Raw genomic sequence first — 21,929 nt, forward strand, 5'->3', positions numbered from 1 at the left:
CCACCGTTATTTTAGTGATGGAGGTGTCGCTAGAAAAGGGACAAGCTTGATCTGCAAATACCACTCTTTTTTCCCCCCCCCCCTTTATAAAAATGTTTATAGTTTCAGCAACCGATTTTATGGCTCCTGAAATACTTTCATTTCCCAGATCAGTTGGTTTCTCACCACTGGCAGTTTCATCTTTCTGAGTGGGAGATCTCGAGGATTTACTTTCTTTTAAAGAGGGCTCCAACAATACCCTCTCCTTTCAGCGAGGCATGTGTTATATCCTGACCCCAGCAACTTCACTTTGACAAAAGAAAAGCTGGAAATAAGCACTTAAGAGATGCGACTTTCCCTGTTTCAACAAGTTGCTTTATTCTCTGCTCGCGTAATTTCCTCCAAGGCGGGCGGTCATTGTCGTTAGTAGATGATGTGGTGATACGTGTGATGTTAAACCTGCAGTCACCGGGGATTAATGCACGGGCATGACATCACCGACAGCCAATGAGGGCATGGGTTTGCACATATACTGACCCAAACTGTCTTCCAAACTGATGTGGTGATCCTGCCATGCTCCTAAGGAGTAATGCAAGTTTGGTGGTTTCCTAGCATAGTGTGACTGTATTTCCCAGTCTTGTGTCCTCTTCTGAGACAGTCACCGTTCAATAAACAGCCTCATGTCTGTAGTTAGTCTGGTTGGTTAAAGGTTTCACTCTTTGGGAAGAGGCTGTTGAATATGGACATATTAGTTCCCTGGCACAGAGAGAGGTAATGTGACTGAGCTGGTTTCTGACAGTATAAACAGCCAGAGTTCTAAGCCCTTGTGGCAGAAGAACTACCTGAACAGCATGTTTGAGCGTACAGTGGTTTCACCTGTAGTAAATTGCCTCCTTTGCCTTATTGCTTGGAGTAGAGCTGCTCACGTGGAGGTTGGCACAGCCCCCGTGCCAGGGGAGTGAGGAGGGAAGCCGTGCAGCCAGGTGGATGCTGCCGTGGCTGGTGAGGCAGGAGAGCACGTGTTCCCTGCTGTGGCTCCTGCTGTGCTTCACCCCGGGACCTCGATGTTTCCCTGCTGCCAAGGTCTAGCAGGTCTGAAGCCCTCGGCCTCAGTTCCTATTCCTTTGCTCTAGGGTTGCTCAAAAACTCAGCTGTCTTGGGTGGCTTTTGCAGAATTGCAACAGATGTTGCCTGGTGTGGTCTGGCTCCTGAAATGTGCAATTCGGAGTTCAGGCTACCTCTTCTGCCTAATGTTTCCTTAACCGTCACAGCAGACTCATCCAAGTCCCCTGCAGGTCAGCCAGGGGCTTCCCCACAGGCTGTGCAAGACTCTTTGTGCCACTATCACAAATATTTGCAGACAAATCACTTATATTGCCTTAAATATTTCCCGTTTGCCAGAATTATTAATGCTGAGAGTAAATTTTTTGCGTACAGACTTCATCCCTCAAGTCTTTTAACATTTTTGGTTGTAATTTATATGTAGGTACACACACACGTTCCCCTGCCAGTGCCATTGCATCGACAGCCCTCTACACTGAGGGACCCACACAGAGTGTTAGCAACATGACTGACATGCCTCAGAGTTGTGTGTGATCCTTACGCCTTCGTTGCCAATAAGACGTGACAGGATACATCTAATGAATTACCTTTAAATTAGAAAGCAGTAAACAAGCCATTATTGGATTAGAGGAATATTAAAATTAGAAGAACGTTACAGTCTTTTGATATCCTGTGGCACATTTTTACCAGCTAGGAAATGACACGGGTTGCTGCAGAGAGAGAGAGAGGGTCTCTAGAGAACTGTAATGATTTTCATCTGTGTGAAATAGATTTTTTTTAATGCTATTACTTAGTGTCTTATGTTTTAGATGATGCTGTAGCAGATTTCTTCCCCTCCCCTTCTAGTTTCATATTGATGTTTGATATATTTGTCTGAGTGACTTCAATGCTTGTGGAAGGTACAGGTTTGATGTACTCTGATGGCTAAAAAGCTCCTAATTATTGAAGAAAAACACAGGCAAAATGAAACAAGAGCCTTGGTGATAGATTTTAGTCCAACACTGAAGAGCCCTCTGCCTTGCCAGGGTGCAGAGATTGTCTGGGTTCATGCCACTTATTCTGTGGCCCTTTTCCTCAGCTGCCTAGAAGGCTGCTCCAGCTCTGGTAATTCTGGGATATTATTCTAACTGCATAAAAAGTTTCACATTGACTTTACTGAGACCCTTAAGAACTAGATTAAATCTACCAGTTCTCCTGGTCATACAGCTCAGGTGTTACCTGGTATTGCTTTCCAGATGTGACTGCTCTGGATTAGATATGAACTGGCAACTGGTTGCTGGTACGTGTGAGCAGCTCCTGATCTCCCCATGCCAGTTTTCTATTAATTGAAGGCCAGCACCTGCTGTCCTCTCTCAGGCAAAGCTGCCCAATTAAGGAGGGGGCTGTGAGTGAAAAGAGCAGAATTTGGCCAGTACTCCTCAAGTGTTATAAAAAAAAGAGTACATATTTTGTATGTACATTTGATGGAAAAATATTTGATGAAAATCAGTTAATTCTCAGGTTCAAGCAAAATAAAATTTCTTATGAAATCTTAAAATTATTATGTTTATTGCCACCTATGTTGGCCATTGGAAAAAATAAGCTCAGTCTAGAACTAAGCTTGAATTGGTGGATGCAAAAATTGTTTTTGTTTGGAATGTCAATCTTTAATAACACCCTAAGACCAATCTTTTATTGTTTTAAACTCACTATCAATATGAATATGGATCAACAAGGTACCTTGGAGTGCTAAGCCTCATTGCAGTCTCCTGAGGAGAGCCTCGAGCATCCTATTTTTTCCTGGATTTTGGAAGCACATTCAGAATAAAGATCTTTCCTATATAAATACTTTTCATCCAAGGTATTGGATTTTTCCTTGTCTCACTCTCACAGTTTATGGCCCTGGGACTCCTTGCCCCTTCTCGAGGTCTAGTAGAACTCCTTCAGCATCTCTTTTTCCCTTTGAAAAATGTGATAACCATCATGCAAGCGGTTGCTTTGAAGCGGGTGCCAGCCCTGCAGATCAGAAGATCACAGCACACTTTCACCTGAGGTCAGGCAGCTCGAGCTGGGCTGCTTTGCAGTGGCAAAGCATCCTGAATACTTGCAAGCAGTGGGGATTTCTGTCGGACTGTGCCACTCAAGCCTCTTTGCTATTCTGAAGAGGCTTGTAAGGAGGAACAAAGCACTGTGGATTTCGCCAGTTTTCCTCTATTTTGTATTTTCCAGCAGTTATTTTGGAAAGGCTGTGAGCTGAAAGGCTGATTTTCTCGGACTTGGTACAACTATGCCAGAGTAAAGCTCAAACGAGGAAAGTGGTATTGGGTATCTCCGTGACTCCAAAGGTGACCTGTTGTTTTTATTGCCCCTTCTGTTGTGTTACAATTTCAGTTACACTTTACAGGGAACATCTATGGAATGAAAACTCTGGTGGGGTCAGGCCTTTCTGCTAGAAGGATATTTCCCTCTGCACAGCCTCAGTACGAGTTTTCTCCCTCCCACTTTTAAAGTAACAGTTGTGTTAGGTGTGCTGTGAGATGTACCAAGGATAAATATATTGAGGGGCAGCAATCCCATCCTTGGTGTTACGTAATGGTAGAAGATGGTTAAAGAACTTAGTCCTTGACCCTCGATGCAGAGCTCTTTCCCCTTTCTGTTCTCCAGCCGCTTGCCAAGCACAGCTCAGCCATGTGCTGCATCCTTCTGAGCTGAAGGACATGGTCTAACTGCAAACAGCCTGTTTCTGGTTCTGGAAGCAATAAACCTTGTCCATATAAAGGAGGGAGAAAAACTCTGCTTTAGCTCCTCTTTGTAGGCTTTTTTTTTCTGACCTGCAAGAAGCTACTAACTAAACCAGAAGCATTTGAGCAATGCCTAGACGTGGATAAACCAATTAACAGGAGTCCTTTCAGCTTTTTAAAACAAATTGCGAATTTCGGGTTCATATTTGCATAATTCAGGTTATTAATTCATGTGTTTGCATTTCCTAAACTGTGTGCCAGATTCCCATTTGGCGCGAGTTTGAGTGTTAATCTCAGTGTAAAGGGGAAAAGGTGGAAATTGAGTTGTTGTAGGAAGCACTGAAGGGTTAGTGATTTTTCTTTTCGACAAAATTAAACGAGTTCCTCTCTTTTCTGAGTCGTTTCGGTGTCAGCTCAGGTATTCAGTGAGAAATTCAGAAACTCTTAATTGATAAGGTACCTCGTCTCTTCTATATGCATCTCTGGGATTTATATATATTGCAAGTTAATAAAACTTCCACCACACATTCTGTGCGTGTGTAATTAAGGAGTGACTGCCCCTCGGTGTTATTTGCTGTGTTATGTAGATTCCAGTTGTGGGGATGATGGTATTTTATGCTGTCATATAAAAGCAGGAACATCCCTGCATGAGTGAATCTGTTTGAAGGACCAGGCTGTGGCTGGTTTAGTCTAGAGAGCAGTTACCCTCGGATTTCTTTGCTGCTTCCATTATTCAATGAGAATTATGTGTGTTTATGATAGTCGGATCAGCAAACAGAAGTGCATTGCAGATGCAGATATATTGTGAAGTACAGCGGTTTACATTAATGGGAAGGATTTATCTTGTTGCTGTGTTGAATTTATGATGCCAAGCTGTGATATTTTCCTGTTTCAAAAATGTTATATTGCAGTGAGTTGATACCAGGGTGATAAAATAAATGTTTCTTTTTTAATTCAAGCCACCGTAAGATGCTAATAATGTTGGAGACAGGAAGAGAAATGCCGTATTTCAGAAATTAATAAAATCTGTATTATAATTTCCTGGCAAAATTAACTCAGCTTGGGCTCCTAAATGAAAGTTCTTGTTATGTTTGAACTATTAAACAGGTGTGGTTGAGTTCTTTAATGGAGGTACGATTCTATGACACAAGTACTGGGGTTATTATGCCCTGCTTAATTCAGTTTTTGGGACTCCGTTCCCTATAATTTACGAGGGCATGTAGTGATAGGACAAGGGGGAATGGCTTTAAACTGAAAGAGAGCAGGTTTACAGGGTGTTAGAAATTTAGATATTAGGAAGAAATGTTTCATGATGGAGGTGGTGAGGCCCTGGCACAGGTTAGGCAGAGAAGCTGTGGCTGCCCCATCCCTGGAAGTGTTCAAGGCCAGGCTGGATGGGGCTTGGAGCAACCTGGGCTAGTGGAAGGTGTCCCTGCCCATGGCAAGGCAGCTGAAACTTTCCAGTCCCTTTCAGCCCATATCATTCTATGATAATTCTGAAAAGAAAATAGAGAAGCTCTGGGTGCTGGTGATGGTCCCTTCACTGGGCATTCAGGCAGCTCATGTTCCTTGCTTGTTAAATTCCAGTTTACTGGCAAATGCTCAGCAGACAGGGTTACTAGGAAGGAAGGAGTGGTCATGTCTTGTCCTTTGCTGTTACCTCCTCCTCTGGCCTTGCCAGGGGCTGTGGCAATGCCAGGGCTGTACTCAGGATGTCCATTTGCCCTGTTCCTAGAAAAGGCAAGGAGACCTTCATGAGAGAAGGCTGTCGTGGCTGCTCTGCTCTGGGGCCACAGTACTGCTTCCTCCCTGAGGAAAACCAGGATGCAACAAGCCAGTGAATTTAACATTGGTCAGGTGGCATTGATGTTATGAAGCTAAACCTTTTTGTCTCTGTATATGTGCAGCTGTGCCTCACTCCAAGAGCATTTTACTGGTTTCACTGGAGTTGTCCCAGCATGAATACAGGCAGCTGTGAAAGCCTGATCCTGACTGTCTGGCAGGCTCGTGTTCACTGCATTACTATTTGTGCTGAGCACTGTCAGTTTAATGACTGTGAAGCACCATGGTTAGAAGTCAAGTGTTATAAAATTTTCCCCAAACACAGATCTACAGCAGTGAGTGGACCTGCACATAAAATAGGTTATTGAATCTAAACAAAGGATTAGTCATTTTGTGGAATACAGAAAGATTGTCATACGTGTGTATTCCTGTTACGTTACTCCGTTGAACAGCGTCTCTGAACCTTTGAGTTAATACCCATTATTTGGAGGTACATGGGAGAGTATTTGACATTGGCTTGTTTAGCTGAAAGGTACTACAGGAGTAATAGTTTGACTGTGGAAATACTTACCAGTTATGGGTGTTTGGGCTTAGCTCGGGCTGAAGGGGGAAAAAGAAAAAAAATTATTTTAGCACTAAATTATCCCCATATTTTTGGTGTGCTGGTGAAATGATTCATTCTGCTTTTGTTTAGTAATAGATCTGTTTCTGTTCATGGACCATTAAAAGGACATAATTTTTGTAGAAAAAATTGCTTTAAAAAACCTGCACTAACTGTCTTATATTAGGAGAATAGTATGTAAAAAGGACTATCCCTCCTTTTCTACACCAAATTGAAATGGAGGGATGGATCTGAGGTGAAGCAGGACAATTTCTGGCAGAATTAGTGTAACCTTCCACCTGAGAAATTAATAGGTTCATTTAGTTCATTAAGTGTTAGAAATTAATTGGTACTGAGCTTATCCACATACTTAAGAGCATTTCCCTCCAGAACATTTCCTTCCTGTAGATGTTTCTAATGTATTTTTATGGTATATATGTCAGTTTAACAATAGAAGAATAGTCACAGAAACCTGAAACCTTTAAGAATAATTACTGTTTATAGCTCTGAAAAGGGTTCAGCACTTTAAATACAATTACTCATCCTGCCAGTGTGTATCATTCAGCTATGGAATGCTCCAGGTGCAGTTTGCTCGCAGGTTGCACCCCAGATGGGTTGTGTTTTTGGGTGGATGAACAGGTAGCTGCATTCACCCAGTGTCTTTGCAGATATTTGTAAGAATGAGAAGGAAAACGTGTCATTTAAGCAAAATTCTTGGGTTTTGTAAGTATTAGGCATTCTTTTTCTTGAACATGTTCTTCAGCAGTGAATAAACTATTACTCCTAAATCTTGCTTGGAAATACAGTGGAGACAGGCAGCTATTTATAATTTGCATATATGGAATATGCTTAATTGTATTATGGCTAAAAATCTGATATACCTTCTGTGTTTTCCTCCCATAAGAGGAAAAATACTGAGTAAAGCCAAACTGGCTTTATTTTAAACGCCTTTCTTTTTTTTTTTCTACAGCAGAAACATCTTCAGTTACAGTTAATGAGTATTATTGTCTTTTGTTTAAATTCTTTGTTACAGATGCTTAGAGCAAAAGGGCATTAATAATAAAAAGGCCTTCTTCTCTGGAATGTCTATCTGATAATGGCCTGTATGATTTAAAAATAATGCTGTAAAATAATTGGTTTTCAAAGGAATAATTTTGTATAACTAATTGGAGGGCAAAAGGAAAATCCGCATCCTCCAGACAAATGCAATGTCTCTTTAAATACCCAAACAATTTTTCCTTCTTTATTTCCACCCTCAAGACCAAAATAATATCAAATCTCCTTCAGGTTATACTTAAATATGACCAAACTGATAATTACATTATTACAGAGAAGGGCAGGATAGCTGGAGGGTGTGTACAAGGTGCATCAGTACTGCAAATAGAAGCTGATTTACTTATTGATAGTGGAGACACGTTTTAGTCACTTTATAGAATTAACAATTGATCAGCTTGTTAGGTTCTAGTTCTTCATAAGCACAGCATGTTTATTCATTATTGTCATTACACGGTGCAAGCAGCTGAGGTCATGATTAGTAAGGCAAGATCTAAAAAATTTTAAACTCTCTTAAATACAACTTCTGCAATGGGCAGTTTCTGAGCAATGCACTGATTCTCCCTTCTCAGAAATAAATATAACATACACCTGCCCAGTTCATTTGCATTTCATTTACATTTTTCAGAACCATCAGATTTAGTTATTTCCCAAATGCCAGCGATGCAGGCTTGTAAAAGTACAATAAGATGGGCGACATAAAAGCATTACTTTCAAATTGCCTCGGTCACTGTAAATATCCACCAATCTATAGTATTGCAACTGATAAACGAAACACGCTGCTGAAGGAGAATGGAATGATGTTATTCCAATAAATATATCCATGATTGTTTGTTACTAAGCGTAAGTTATATCTTGTAAATCAGCATTGACTTAAGCTTGAGCAAACTCGATAGCAAAAATTCCCACAGAGGCTTCTCCTGCTGTATATGACTAATATATTAAAGAAGATAAATAGTCATTTTTAAAACTTATTACACAGTAGGATTGAACGCAAGAGGAAACCATTTTACAAATCTGAAAGTTAAGGTCACCTTGAGAAGAAAAGGACACTTAAGATGACTAGAAAAAGTCTGTTTCCTCCAGAAATTGAGATTCAAGTTTACTCTTTTCACGGTGTCTTTTATAAAGCTTTAGAATCCCAAGTGTAAAACCAGAGTTAGTTTTGATGTGCAAATATTTCAAAACTGTGTAGTGGATAGCCATTTAGACACTTGCATCTAACCAGTGCTACAGATTAGCTTCCAGTCTCATACTAATAAATAAGATACAGAATAATAAATAATAAAGAATAAAAAACAGAATATGAAGCTTTTTTGATAGCGACATTTATAATATAACCCAGCATTAGGTCTGAACTTTCTAAAGCATTTAATTGGGCTGTCATAATAGTTTTCTACTTTTTCCTTTTTCTATTTATAAGCATTTTGAAAAATTATCATGATGTATATTTTAGTCATACTGAACACTGTCAAGCTTTTGGTTCATAATTCAGACTTCTAGGAGTATGAAAATGTGCTCAATAGCATTTTCTTAGGGCTTGCTAATAAAGTTAATGAAATATTTTTCTATTAGTCAGTCTTATCATAGATAATACTGTTCCCTTGTTTGAGCTGTAGCAAATCAGGACAACATTGATTTTCTTTAAGAGATGAATAATGAAAGATCTATATTCTTAAATATGTAGATAAAGATAAGTAACTTAATTAAAAAATTATCAGTGGAAGGTAGTAAGATGAATTAGCTGTTTTAATTTGTTGTATATGTCAATATGCTGCAACATAACCCGGAGTTTTACCCAAAACCCATTTATGATATCTTTTTCTTCATTTTTTCTGTATAATTTCATAGTGTCTTCAATTGCTTATTCTTTTGAAAATCGCTCATATATAGGGAATGTTAAATTCTTGGAACTATCTGCCCCAACTTCAGCTTATGTAGGCATTGAGTCTGCAGATGTTCAGTGTCCGGAGCGGTGCAGCCTGATGAAAATAGTTCTGCTCTGATCAATAGTGATGTTTACAGGCTCTGTCTCCAGCGGTGGAAGTCACGTTACGAGCCTGATTGTTTTCCCAGTGACTGGCAAATTCTGCTCTTTGATCACATGTGCTATGAATATCCGAGCTGGCAAAATTCCAGGCTAAATTGCTTGCTATTTTTTGACTAGCTTTACAAATTATACATGATGGAAAAAGGGACGTCTCCTGGCCTCCGTCTTTCCCCCAGTGTTGCTTTTAATATCGAGTAGACATCATCAGGGTGCACAGTGTAGGGGAGGAGCTGTTAGGAGGAGCTGCTCTATTAAGATGTGGTGGTTGATCTTATTTAAAGGAGGAGATAAACAGCCCTGTGCTGGAAGGGCTCCTCTGTGTCGCACACCGTGGGGTTGTTTTTGGTCTCACATTAACGGAGCAGGCACCCATACCCTTTCCACTGATGGATTCTCTGGTGGGAATAATTATGTGTATAGTGCTGTGCCTTGAATAAGACTTTCACAATCCTCATGCTTAAATTCTAAGTGACTCCCAAGTCGTGCTGGTTTTCAAGCTTGAATCTCCAATCTCAGTGCAGCTACAAATACATGATTTGACAAGCACGGCTGAGCTTCTGCTTCAGGTCCTTGGGTCACTGCCTTTCTGTTGCAAATGCATTGTCCAACGGCTGGTTAGAAGGTTTTTTTTTTTAAAAAGGCTGCTTTTTCTAGACTTCTCTGTTAGCTATCCAGGGAAAGACAAAGCTGGTTCACAAAGATTTTCAGATTTTTCACCTTCTCCTCACTAGACTCAAGGCTGTTCTGTTTGAAATGATTCAGCTGAGTGATGAGAAAAGGGGCACGTTGTAGGTAGGGCATATCTGTTATAGGAAGGGATTGGGGAGAGATTTTATAAAATCTCTGAGTAAGGCATTGCTTGGTAGATAAGACATGAGCTGAGCAGTGCGTTAGGATGTTTCTGTAGAGCTTCCCTGGGATGGTTTGACAATACAGTGTGTGATTTGGGCAGGAAAATTTTACTCTTCCTACTCTATCCAGTAATGCCCTGGCAAGCTGTGAAGCGTTGAGGAGACATTGGTATCCTCCAAGCTTCAGGCTTTACTTTGTTTTACCTTGTTTTATTCACTTTGTCTTGCTATAGCTTTTGATTAAATACATTACTTCTGTCACTGAATGAGTAGCAAACACTTGCTGTGGATTTTGCTCCATTAGGAGTAATGAATGGGAGTTTTTCTTGTCCAGAACAGGACTGTCAGAATCCAAGATGTAAATAAGAGCCAAGGAAAATTAATTTCAAACCTTTCAAGCCTAGTCTGTCTGTATTTTTATTACACAGTGTCCAAAAGATCTTTCTGGGAGACTTTTTTTTTTAAAAATCCTGTTCCTTGTGCAAATCCAGCTGAAATTTACCCAGGCACAGCAGAGGTACTGTTACTGGTCCTCTGTGCTAAGGGAACAACCTCTGGATTCTCCCTTTAATTCATCATTTTTGCTCCACACTGTACAACACACAGACAGGATATGGTTGTGGTTCTGTATTTTGGGACATGCATCTCGGGAGACCAGTGGGCCAGAGGTCTCTGGTGGATAAAACCTCCAAGGAATCTCAGATAACCTGTGTCCAGACTGTTGCAATGGAACTTAAGCCAGGCTTGAGTGCTGCAGTCAGAGAGCTCTGCTAACTTCTCCTGAGTGGAGAACAGGAAGCTTCAGAAAGCAATACTTTCCAGTTAGGATGACTGTCGTAGGAATATTCCATTATTAAATGAGAAATTTTTCATATTCTTGAAGACCAGATGCTGAGACCTTCAGGTTAAAAAGGCGATAGATTATTTATGCTGTACTGCTATTGTCAGGTAATAAATTGGATGGTGCTGTTGCAAGCAGAGAAATAATTAAGAATTCTGGTACAATTGAGCAGTCAAATTTAAAAGGACAAAATAATGGTTTAAGAATCCAACTGTCTTTGGCTGGAGAGCAAAAATAATTTAAAATGATAAACCACACCCTCCACTGGCCATTTATTCTGTTTTACACAGCACTGTCAGTATTCCAAGTGGGTTCTTCTGTCTTTCTGAGGTACAGAAGCTGCTGTAAGACACTTCATACTCACAAGTATCTCCTCAAAATCACACAATCTGAATGAAGCTGAACAAATAAGTACCTATAAGTACCAAAGTATTTATTCTATTTACCCAAAGCCCTCAGTTTAGAAAAAGGACCCTGAGAGTAAAATTAGGGTGGTTGCACTCTCTAGAAAATGTCCTTTGGGTTTGGCTCACCAAACACTTTCTGTGAAGAGAGGATGAATTTTGGCCATTTCGGGGAGGATAGAGATGGACAGAACTTCATCCATGGTTAAAAAATGAAGTATTAGACTAAACTGACAGTAGATAGCTACGTGAAAATGAATAGGGTTTGCCTAGTGAATGGAACAGCTCTAAATTAAAAGTCTGTACCTTTCTTTTTGGATGTGGTGGTACCCTCTGGTGAGTGAAGGTTCAGTTATCTGCAGCTTCTCTTGCTAATCTTGGCCAAAACACTTGCCACTGAATGATTTTTTTCCATTTTTTTTTTTTAATTAAGGTTTCCATTAAAGTAGAAGACCTAAATTCCTGCTCTGGTCCCTGAGATGTAGCACATTTTTAATGACAGCAGTTTTTAATCTAAACCAGTCCTGTGACTGTCTTTGCTAATGGCCTTCCTCCAGCCTGTGTGACTGCCTTGCCTTGTGCCAGGCTGTGGAAATGCTGTGTGCAATAACCCTAGAATTTGAATCAATGATGCAACCACTCCATAGGCCTCTTAAAAGATGTATCTCACAGTGCAGGAAACTCAGGTGGGAACAGTTAAAGAGAGAGAGTTTCACTTTTGCGTTCCAGTTCATCAATCTTTAAAGAGACACGAGCAGGTCAAACGGGTCTAACACTGATCGATGTACAAGAAGAATCCCTTTTTAAAGTAATCACAATTCATCTCCAATGGGCAATTGAGAAATTAAATAAAAAGATGCAGCCACTGGGGTCCTGGTGGGGGAGAACTTAATTAGCTCAGCCCTCACATGCTCTTTATTGAGTCATCCCTTGGAACCAATAACCCAGCAGGTTTTTTGGGTTTTTGCAGCCCATTATGTTTTTGTTCGGTGAGCTCTTACTGGGTCTGAGAACTTGTCTCTGAATAGTGCCTGCCATCAAGAAGGGCATCCCTGCTTGGCTTGGAGGACAGTTCCCCACAATGTGACAACAACCAGCCATGTCTGTCCCCCAGTCTCTCACTGAAGGCTCCTTACTATGTAACTGCACCTCAGGGACACACAGAGGACACGGCCTGGTCACCAGGGAAGGGCAAATGCCCGTTGGTCTGCAGCTCAACAGCAGCACAGCAGGACAGCAGCAGCTGTCTCAGGACCTTGCTAAGTGCTCTTGATTGCTCTTGTTTGAGTTACATTTGAGTTAGAACCAGTGTACTAGTAAGGGTACACATGGCAATAGTAAATAAGGCATGTTCAAGGTATATTTAATGGGATTATTGGTTAGGAAAACTTCTGTAAAGTTGTGTGTAAGATGAAGTGACTATTCAGTTGCCTGTCTGAGGCATTTCATAGCCATTGCTAATTCTAATATAATTGAAATTTGGAGGTTGCTCTCTTTATTGTAGTTAAGTTTGAGTACCGTTTCCCCCAGGACAGAAATTCACAGATCATTTGCTCAAAAGCAGGAAAAAATGTGTATTGTGGGGATCTGAAAGCCAGGTTCTGTGAATAGTCAGAAATCAGAGAAACGGAAGACTTCTGCAATCCATTCCCTGAAAAAAAAGATTTGGCAGAAATATCTGAGTGTCCACCAAGGTGGCTGAAAATGCTGGTTTTTAATCTGATGCCAATATCCGTAATATCATACAAGCTCAGGAAGCACAATCCAATCTCTGGCAAACAATATCTCATTGCTAAAAGATTGAACTAAACATGTCACCAAGTTAATTTTTTTTCTCTGTGAATCTTGAGACTTTTTTTTTTTCATAAAATCTCAGTTTCCTGGATGAAAATAATTGGAGAAGATTTTTCTTTTCTGTTTTCTAATCATTTTTTAAGAGAGTTGATAGCTCACCTGTAGCAGTGATGAGAAGCTGATTAAAAGCTGATTGTTGTCTACCCTGAAAATAAACTATCAACAGTTTGTTATTTTCACAGATCTCATGTCTTTAAGGCACTCATAATTGCCTTCAAGTGAGGCACAGAAAGTGGGGGGAATCTCATACTACGTTTCCAACCCTGAGCATTTCAAAGCATAATCAAAATTATACCACTTACCCTTCCCCCTGCCCCTCCCATCAGTCACGCACACGATCACGAAGAGGCCTTTGCATGAATGGAGGGGCAAGATAAAAGCAAAAATCGGTTCTAGGAAGACTGGGAAATGAAAGCCTGAATTTCAGCCTTCTCTGAGCTTTGTGAAAAGGAAGATTACTATTTTTTTTCTTTTTTTTTTTTTTTTAAAAAGCAAAGAAGAAAGTTTCTAGCTTTAGCCATGAGGAGGCTGTTGCTCATTCAAAGCCTGGCTGTGGTCATACTTCAGCCAGAGAAACTGGCTGAGCCTCCTGTATGGAAACGTGCTGTTGGATCAGCTGTGACCGGTGCTGGAAGGAGGAACCTCTGACGATTCAGGTGCTTGAGGGGGAAGTACCACCCTAGCAACACCTCTGACTGTTTCTGAAGAGCAGTTACCAGCTTGCTGTGGCTGCTGCTCTCCTGTCCTGGTAGTACAGTGACAAGAAAAGTGCTGGGACTGTTCTTACCAGTCCTTCAGCACCTTTTGAGGTTTGCTCCTTGTTCATTGCAACAGTAGCCAGAGCTCTACCTGGCTTCCTTGTGCCTGTGAAAGGATGAAAACAGCATCCAGCAGATGATCAACCTGCTCTAAACAGGGAGACCTTTTCCCCCTGTTGATCAATATGAAACTCAGGTGGGGTCTCTTTCCCTGCCTCCCAGCTGTTCTCTTGATGCTCATAGACAGGCTGCTGCCAAGCAGGTCAGCTTCCCAGAGGAGTCAGGAAAGATGCTATGCAAGCAAGAAACAGAGAGGGCTGAGAAGGGACAGGGGAAGAATTGTGAAGGATTGGGCTGGAATAGGGAAGGATGAAGGAAATTCGTTCTGGAGGTGAGGAGCAAAATGTGATTTATGTGACTTGTGAAATTCTCTTGCCCCAGGGAATTAAGTCCCTGGTGCTGCTGGAAATGCAAATTGTTGAGAGCGTTACCTTATATATTCATATTGGAATTTGGAGTTTTTCTGGTTACAAAGGAGAAAGATGGGGTCCTGCTGGAGGGAGATGGAGTCGGTCCATGTACAGACTGTGCACAATGCAGGTTCACTCTGTGTGATGGTCTGTGCTTCCATCCAGCATGATGTTCCCAACCATAGAAAAGTGAACACAACTCTGAGATTGGCTCTGAATATGCTTTTGTTCATTTAACCTGAATCCAGAGTGAATAAGATTGGGATCTCCTTTAAAGTGCAGTTCTTTATTGACCCAGCTCCAAGTCTTTATGCCACACAATTAGCTTTTTACTTGTGAGCAGTATTTTGCCTCTGTCATTCAGTGATGTAACACTTTATTCTTTTGATTAGCAATTCCTGAACTGGTGGGTCAGGAACTCAGTTCTGGAATTCTCCTATTCAATAGAGCAGTGGTTTACTAAAATAACTCTGATAAGCAAAGAATGGTTTTTAACACTGAGTAAAAAGCTCTGAGTAAACACTGAGTAAATAGCATCAAAACTGGGTTAAAGCTCTTTGGCCTGTGACTCTCCCCTCCTGTACCAGTTTAATTCTTCATTATTGCCACAAAAGATTCTGCACGGGGCAGAATTTTAAACCAATCCCAAGCTGACTGTGTTATTTCGGTACCAAAATGGGAATACAAAAAATGTTACCTTTCAATTTTCTAGTAGTTCCTCTACATACTGCCCTGAGCCTGGCAGAGAGAGCACAGCACAAGGTACTTTGCTATTGGCTTATGTAGTGGATAACACAGGTGTTAAAAAATGTGTGTTCAGCCCATAATTGCACTTCTGGAAATTTAGTGCTGTATTTATGAAATGCTTTTCCTTAGAATCTTTTAATAATTAGATAATGAGTCCCAAGTGGAACAATTATCTCATATACCCAGACAGTTGGGATTCTTCATCAGCCAGTGTGCATCCACTGCTCATCAAGCATGTTTGTGTTCTAAAAGCAAAACTGGCTATCCTGTGTTTTCCTCTTGGAGCATTTCAGGTATTGAAACAAAGGCAGAGACCGGGTTACATGGATGACACAGGAATGGACAGACACTGTTGCAGTCAGGGCCTGATACAGCTTAGGGAAGCATGAGTGGACGTGCTGTAGCTATTTACTGTGAATGAGGTGTTTTTGGGAATAACAAGAGAATATAATATTCTAATGCAGTAGAACCAGAAAGAACCAAATTTGGTTGTACAAGGACCCTGAGAACCACTAGAAAGATATCTAAATACAGCACACACTGACCCACCTGCATGAAAAATACCAACGTGTGTTTGAGGTTTCTTTCTGCTACAATTTTCCTCCAGTAACCTCTGATTTGATGAGTGTCTGCATTCAGGGTACTGGAGATGACATTGAACAGTGACTATCTACCTCACATATTCCAGCGGGTTTTTTTTGCTCCAAGGCATAAAGGAGATGGATTCCTGTTACATTCCCTGAGCAAACATGTCATCCAACCCCGGGGAGGAAGAAGGGAGCCTTGACCACCCCACATGTTCATCCAATTTAAAGAAAACTTCACAAACCAGGCTTCAAGAGATTTTGTTTGGCTCGTACCACTGCTTTTCCACCCTTAGACACAGAAAATTTCTCCTCATATACACCAATTAATCTTTCCAGGACACTGAATTTACTTTCATGCTATTTGCAGTAGCTATAGAGAGCCACTTCTTTAAATCATGCCCTTCTTTAAAATAAACCTCTTCAAGGAGACAGTTAGGTCTTTTTTTGACTAAACAAACACAGCTACTCCAGTCTTTCTTTACCACTTGCACTTGCTGACTCTCTTAATTTTCATGTTATTTCCCTGGGATTGCTACTTGTTCTTAGTTTGAATGGCCACCCTTAGTCAGGGATGATCTGCTTCTTGCACTCAGAACAGGTCTGGGACCTCCCAATGCATCATCATCCACAGGCACAGACAGACATGAATTTTGCTCCTTCAGCCCTCCCATCCATTCGTCCCTCCTCTGAGAGATCTCTGCAAAATAACCAACCAGCTCACCTGGGTCCCTGGTGAGTGGGAAGAAAGTTGAGTGACCTGTTCTATAGCAGGTCAGGTATCTTTTCACTCCAGGGGAGAAATTAAATTCCTCCATCAATTCAGGGTATAGAAAACAGTGTTTTATGGCTCAGGATAGTCTGTACAACAACTTCAGTGCTTTGCTACCTGGCAGGCAAAGTTTACAGTAGGGGAAAAGGTGTATTTGCTGTGCCTGGAACATCCTGCTGAAGAGACTTCCTTCAAAGACGTTTCTCTCCACATTTTTTTGGTGTGCTCTCTGCTTTAGATGAGTACTGCTCTGCTTCTGGGAGGTCAGCTGGGAGTGGAGCAGGGCACTGTCTCTGCTCTGCCTCCTCTTTGAACAGGGTTGAAGCAATTCCTGCTCTCCTTTGAACACAGTGCCTGAAGCCTGCCCGTCTCTTAAGCAGGCCTTGCTCTGGGGGGGGGGGTGAAGATTTTGAGCTGCTGTGAAGGACTGAAAGTAGCTGGATAATCACAAGGAAAAATTCTTTCTGATAAAGATAGTTGAAAAGAGTTGAAATGCTGAGCTGTAATGAGATCTCCTGTGTTGGCTGTAGACGTTGGTAACTCTGTGCAACCTTAAAAATGAAATCTTGATGGTGATACCTCCCTCTTCAGGAATTTACTTTGGCAGAATGGTTTTTTGTGGGATGGTCATGCATAATAAATAATGCTGAATGGAGAAAAGGGTCTATTCTGCCTCTGTTCTACAGGCAGAATAGCTGTACTTTACTCTCTGAGCAGTCCTGTTGGTCTTGGTGAACTTTTTGCTGGAGGAAAGATGAGAACTCACTTTGAGTTGAGATTCTAAAACGTCTTCCCAAAAATTAATTTTCTAAATGAGATTCTGTTTCATTCAGATGATCATCTCATACTCAGAGATTATTCTTTTGGACTGCAAGTGATCAGTTATTTGTGCCAGCATGACTCATGTGCTTCATTTTCAACTCTAATTCTTGCTGTGCAAATACACTTGCAAGCTGTGAGTTCTGGTGACCACAGGTCCCTAGAATGTACACTGGAGCTGGTGTATATTAAGAAGTTACTGTTTCCTTACCTGGAAAGGCCCTGAACTAGCCTCATTTCAAACTCCTCCTTACACTGTGTGGACTTGTGGTTTTGTGGCAGTCCTCTAGGTCTCACCTCCAGTCCCTCACTTGAATTTGTTTTCTGATTCTGCTGTTGCTGCTTCTGTGTGACCTGAGCTCTACTGAATCAAATTTAGAGTCCACAGACTCTCACTTAAAATGAGTCCAACCGAAAAACCTTTCTAGAGATCATCCACTCACGTCCCTATTGTGACTGGAGCTATTAGCTAAGGAGGGCTGTGGTGTCTGGAGCAGAGAATTAGGGTGACTCAGGCATATTTCTCCCAGGACATCATCTTAACATGCCCACTACAGACAGAAGGTTTGTTCTCATCTTTAAAGGAGGTGGTGAGGACAGATACAGCCTAGAGAACTCCAAATGCTGCTGAAGACGGACTCAGTTCCCCCCAAACATGTGGCACACAGGATGTCTGTCTGTGTGTGGATGGTCTGGCTGCTGGTGTGGTCGATACCTCATGCTATGTAGATATAATAGCAGTTCAGTTTGTCCTTCTTAGGAGGCTGTGGGTTTTATTTCCTTTAGCTCTCATTTGGTATTGTTTTCTTTTCCTCCCCATCTCCCCCACTTGCTGTTAAGTGAGATTTTGAAATAATCCTGTGGAAAAGACCAACTAGTGGTGACAGACTGAGCTGCCACCAGCAGAAAGTGATGTCTAAATGGAATGTGATGTTCAAAAGTTGCACATGAAGTGTGTTGACAGTGTGCTGGGGTCTGAGAGGTACTGGGCACTGCTGCAGTTCCCCCCTGGTTTTTAGGATACCTGCCTGGCTTTCTCAAAAGCAAGGACGTACACTTGTAGCTTGCTACCAGCTTGCTTAGCTGATTTTCATGCTGTCTGAAGAGCATTCTCACTTCAGTTTGCTGTGTGGAGCTCGATGTGACAGGGCCTCCCTCCCTCAGAGATACCTGCAGAGAAGCAGAAAAGTAGATGTTGACTCTGGGAGTAAACAGGCAGAGGAACTGGGCCCAAAGAGTTTCACTTTCTTGCACTGTGAGATTGGTCTTGTGCTGCCTTCCAGTACTTGAAGGGAGCTAACAAGAAAGATGGAGAGGGACTTTTTACAAGGGCATGTAGTGACAGGACAAGGGGGAATGGATTAAAAGTAAAAGAAAGTAGATTTAGATTAGATATTAGGAAAAAGCTCTTCCCTGTGAGGGTGGGGAGGGCCTGGCACAGGTTGCCCAGAGAAGCTGTGGCTGCCCCATCTCTGGAAGTGTCCAAGGCCAGGTTGCACAGGGCTTAGAGCAACCTGGGCTAGTGGAAGGTGTCCCTGCCCATGGTAGGGGGTTGGAACAAGATAAGCTTTAAGGTCTCTTCCAATCGAAACCATTCTATGATCCTGTGATCCTACTACATGGATAACTTTGTGTCCTTCCTCAGTTTGCACAGTGCCTTCCTACCCTTATTTGGTGTGAGTAAGGATTGGCAGAACTGAGGCCTTTAAAGACCTGACATGTCCCTGTGGGATGTGCCAGCTGGGAAAACAACAGGAATGTATCAGGAGGTACAAGCTGGAAGGTGCAGTGTTTAAAGCGAGGTTAATTAACTCTTGGAATAACTTGGCCGAGTGGATTTACTGACACTTGAAGCCATCGGATCAAGCTGAGTTTATGTGGCCTGATGCAGAGCTTTCTGGGCGAGGGTCGAGTGACTAAATTTGGAGTCCCAGACGCATCATTTCCCTGTATCAGCCCATTCCTGGGGGCTGACGGGGCTCCCAGAGGAGACCTGCGAGGAGCCCGTGCCCGTGAGCACGTCCCTGCGGTGCCCAGACCCCGAGGGGAGACTGAGCGGAGGGAACCTGTGACAGCGACGTGTTAATGTGATTAATGAGGAGCCCTAATTGTCACGGACAGCCCGTGCCGGCGCAGGGAAGCGCTGCCGAGCGGGGAGAGCATCCCTGGGGACCGGGGCGGCTCCGGCGGGGAACAATGAGCGGGGTTCGGCGGAGCGGCTGTGCGGACGGGATTTAATGAGATTTCCGAGTACTGACAAGAGCTGGAAGTGTTTAATAGCTCCGATTTAAATTATTCATGGCCGGGACGGGGCTGGGGGGGAGCCGCTGGGGCGGCGCGCGGCCGCCAGGGGGCAGCATCGCCCTGCCGGTGGCGAGAATCCCTTTGGATGGAACCGGGATAATGATCCTGGAACAGGGATAGCGATCCTGGAACAGGGATAACCATCCTGGAACCGGGATAGCGATCCTGGAACAGGGATAGCGATCCTGGAACAGGGATAATCATCCTGGAACAGGGATAGCGATCCTGGAACAGGGATAACCATCCTGGAACCGGGATAACCATCCTGGAACCGGGATAGCGATCCTGGAACCGGGATAGCGATCCTGGAACAGGGATAACCATCCTGGAACCGGGATAACCATCCTGGAACCGGGATAACCATCCTGGAACAGGGATAGCGATCCTGGAACCGGGATAGCGATCCTGGAACCGGGATAGCGATCCTGGAACCGGGATAGCGATCCTGGAACAGGGATAACCATCCTGGAACAGGGATAGCGATCCTGCATCCCGGGATAACCATCCTGGAACCGGGATAACCATCCTGGAACAGGGATAACCATCCTGGAACCGGGATAGCGATCCTGGAACAGGGATAACCATCCTGGAACCGTGATAGCGATCCTGCATCCCGGGATAACCATCCTGGAACAGGGATAGCGATCCTGCATCCCGGGATAACCATCCTGGAACAGGGATAGCGATCCTGCATCCCGGGATAACCATCCTGGAACCGGGATAGCGATCCTGCATCCCGGGATAACCATCCTGGAACAGGGATAGCGATCCTGCATCCCGGGATAACCATCCTGGAACAGGGATAGCGATCCTGCATCCCGGGATAACCATCCTGGAACCGGGATAGCGATCCTGCATCCCGGGATAACCATCCTGGAACCGGGATAGCGATCCTGCATCCCGGGATAACCATCCTGGAACCGGGATAGCGATCCTGGAACCGGGATAACCATCCTGGAACCGGGATAACCATCGTGGAACAGGGATAACCATCGTGGAACAGGGATAACCATCCTGGAACAGGGATAACCATCCTGGAACAGGGATAACCATCCTGGAACCGGGATAGCGATCCTGGAACAGGGATAACCATCCTGGAACCGGGATAGCGATCCTGGAACAGGGATAACCATCCTGGAACCGGGATAACGGTCCTGTATCCCGGGATAGCGATCCTGGAACCGGGATAGCGATCCTGCATCCCAGGATAGCAATCCTGCATCCCGGGATAGAGACCCTCCATCCTGGAATAACCACCCTCCATCCTGAAATAAGCACCTTCCATCCCGGGATAACCATCCTCCATCCGCCTCCCTCCCCGGATAACGATCCTCCATCCCAGGATAACGATCCTCTATTCCAGCAAAATGAGTCACCCGCTCACGGCCCAAAAGCGGCCGTGGGCCGAGGGGTAACATCATCACAGAATCACAGAACGCTTAGGGATGGAAGGGACTTGAGAGATCATCAGTTCCACCCCTCTGCCATGGGCAGGGGCACCTCCCGCTAGACCGGGCTGTTCCAAGCCCTGTTCAAGCTGGCCTTGAACAGCTCCAGGGACAGGGCAGTCACATCTACGTAACACCTAGTCTAAATCTCTCCTTTTTTAGTTTGAAACCATCCCTCCTTGTCCTATCACTGTCTGGCTGTGTAAAAAATTGCTCTCCCTCTTTCTTACAAGCCCCCTTCAAGTTCTGTTGCTGAATACCTGACCTGTTTATAGAGGTTTAGCCCTGAAATGTAGCTCTGGGTTGGCCAGTTTGTAGGGGGGGATATGGCCGAGAAGGTGTTCACTCTTGCTCTTTTTTTGATTTTTTTTTTTTTGTCTGTAGTTCCCCTTAAACTCAAATAGCAGCACTTTTCAAATACATACAGTGACCAGACTAGATTCCCCCCCCACCTCTTCTATGAAATGCAGATGTTGGTCTGTTTTCTCTTGTTCTCTTATTCAATAGGAGGTAAGATTTTAACCAGGCTGACAGTGGGGTTAAGCTCAGGCAGGCAAATCCCCTTGTACAGTACATGGCCCCCAAACTGCTTTCCTCTCTCACCCATTGCTTTACAGAGGAGTCTTTTGAGGGATGCACTGCTGTATTATAAGTGAGGAATTACTGAGGATGGAGAAATTAAAGCCTTTTAAATATTTAATGGAAGAAGGTTTTCTAAATTATTTAATAGCTTATTATGAAAGATTGCATAAAATGGTTTGGTAATTTATTCTTTACAGAAAGTAGCCTTAAGAAGCATTTTACAACATGTAAATATTGGTAGGAAATGC

General features: G+C 43.0%; 1 protein-coding gene across 5 annotated transcripts in view; it reads left to right on the top strand.

Moving 5' to 3' along the window:
* The window catches only part of TAFA4 (TAFA chemokine like family member 4), an 81,553-nt gene that overhangs the window by 9,567 nt on the left and 50,057 nt on the right, over window positions 1-21,929 (top strand). The window lies entirely within an intron of this gene.

This window comes from Chiroxiphia lanceolata, chromosome 11 (genome assembly GCF_009829145.1).
Source record: "Chiroxiphia lanceolata isolate bChiLan1 chromosome 11, bChiLan1.pri, whole genome shotgun sequence".
In the NCBI taxonomy this organism is placed as follows: Eukaryota; Metazoa; Chordata; class Aves; order Passeriformes; family Pipridae; genus Chiroxiphia; species Chiroxiphia lanceolata.